This window comes from Rousettus aegyptiacus, unplaced genomic scaffold (assembly GCF_014176215.1).
Source record: "Rousettus aegyptiacus isolate mRouAeg1 unplaced genomic scaffold, mRouAeg1.p scaffold_m13_p_5, whole genome shotgun sequence".
Taxonomy (NCBI): Eukaryota; Metazoa; Chordata; class Mammalia; order Chiroptera; family Pteropodidae; genus Rousettus; species Rousettus aegyptiacus.
Window position 1 is genome coordinate 42,347,001 of NW_023416308.1, and position 2,193 is coordinate 42,349,193.

Genomic DNA, 2,193 nt, shown 5'->3' on the forward strand with positions numbered 1-2,193 from the left:
AAGAAGTCTGAGAGAAGATGCTGTTTATGGCGCAAGAGCAGAAGGCTAAGGGTGTGAAGATGTTGTTTATGGTGAAAGAGCACAAGAGTGAAAGGCTAAGCGTGTGGAGCTCCTCAGATATACATATTCAGGACATGGAAGTTTGCTGTTTGAGAGGCAATGAGTGCATTAAGTTTCCAGAATCAGGTGAGCCTGGGTTTTAAAACCTGCCTCATCTATGGCCATGTTACTCTGAACAAGCCTGATCCTGTCTGATCTTGGAAGCTAAACAGGGTCTGGCCTGGTTAGTACTTGGATGGGAGACCACCTGGGAAGACCAGGCGCTGTAAAAAACAAACTAAAAAAGGGTTTGTAAACTGACAAGGTTCTTGCAATCTGCGAGGTCAACCAAGGGTTGCTTTGCCTAAAAAATAAAAATAAATAAATAAATAAAGCCTGTCTCTACTACTTCCCAACTTTGTTGCTTAGATAAATCGCATAACCTCTTTGAGACTTGGTTTTCTTACCTGTCAAAGGAGAATGGTAACTGTTCCTGTGTCACCTGACTGTGGTGAAGGTTGCATGAGATGGATTTGAGATAAATAGTAACTATCTTTATCCTCACCATCTTCACCTCCCGATGAAGCAGAGGTCATCTTTAGATGCTCTTAGCTTCTATAAAGTTCTTATATTGATATGAAACATTTGTTTAAAACAACTTCCTTGTTAAACTGACCTAGCTCTTTATCATCTATCTCTGTCAGTGGCATCACTATTTTTTCAGGATCATCAAGTATACTTTCACTTATTCACTCATTCATTTAAATATATTTATTATTATTTGTCTATTGATATTGGTATTGTGCTAAATGATAATAGTAGAAAAAATAAGACACTCTTTACCCTTATGGTTAAATGAGATAGCAAACAATTGCATAAAATAAAGTTAAAATGTTTTGTTTGGCAAATGTACTGAGTACTTGGGGACATACAAAAAGCAATGATGTACTCTTTCACCTCCTAAATGTACCTTCTCATTCACCGTTATTCTGCACTTGAGATAACTTCCAAATTCTCTCTTTATTTTCAGTTCTTATTGCTATGAGTTCAAGGATTGTAAATGAATTTAACCTTAGGATGGAATTCACAGTAACTGTTAGTGATATCTTAGAGGGCTGTGTAAGAGGGTTTCTAAGGCTGTCTCACAGCCATAAGAATGAATTAGACCACCTATATGAAGAAAATTTAAAATCATTATCTAAATCTGACCTTCTACCATAGAAGCATACTCAAGGCCATTGATTGTGATATATATGTGCCTGGTCTGATTTCTTCTTGCTAGACTTTGGGGAGAATGCAAGAAATACCCTTGAGCAAGAGTAATGAGTAAAGACGTGGTTAATTAGTACTCACAGGCCAGTGCTCACCACCTGAGATGCCAGGAGCTCCCAAGGGAGTGAAAAAGTCTGAGAACAAACTCTCTGAATTTGAGCTAAAGTAGAGTAGCAGGCTATCTCATCTTTGCTAGTTATATTGAGGGAAAGGGGTAGACCTTGGGAGGGGGTCTTTGTGACTTATATAAAACTTGTTTGGAGATGTCCACAGTCTTGCTCACATGTTTGAGAAGGCATTATGATGCCACTGAAATATCCTAAGATTCTGCAGGCTAGATGGGTCAGGGTCTCCCTAACCTCAAGCCCTTTAAGCAGTAGAAATACTCATAAGGAGGGTAGAGAGAAGGGTACACAAGAAATTGCAAGAAGGAGTCCCACCAAAACTATGAGAAGGAGAGTCCCTGCACAGATACATCACACAAAACAACAAATCATGTCCAGAGAGTTTGTAGGCAATTTCCCTGACTGTAGCCCCAACTTGAACTTTTTGTCCCGGGCCCCAAGTTGCCTGTGAGCTCTGACAGGGGAAGGCTTTGGGTTGACCAGCTCAACAGAGACAAGAACAAAAGAAGTCTCCTTAGTCACCTCTGAGATTAAAAGAACAAAATACGAGAGAAGAAAAAAGAGAGAGGAGAAAATCAAAGACTAATCCAAAAAATTCTCCTTTAATCTTAGAGTTTCCAGACCTAGTTTCCCTTTCATCTAGGACTTCGACGTTATCTAGTTATTTTATGAGTAGTGAAACCACAAGGCGAAGAGAGAGTGGGGGGAGATTAAATTAATGAGCAGGTAAGCAGGTTTATTATTTCCTCTGATCCTT

The 2,193-nt window shown here is 39.3% G+C and overlaps 1 pseudogene; it reads left to right on the forward strand.

Annotated features, from left to right (window-relative positions):
* Window positions 1-213: 213 nt before the first annotated feature.
* LOC118603718 lies at window positions 214-332 on the forward strand (annotated as a pseudogene).
* The last annotated feature ends 1,861 nt before the right edge of the window (window positions 333-2,193 follow it).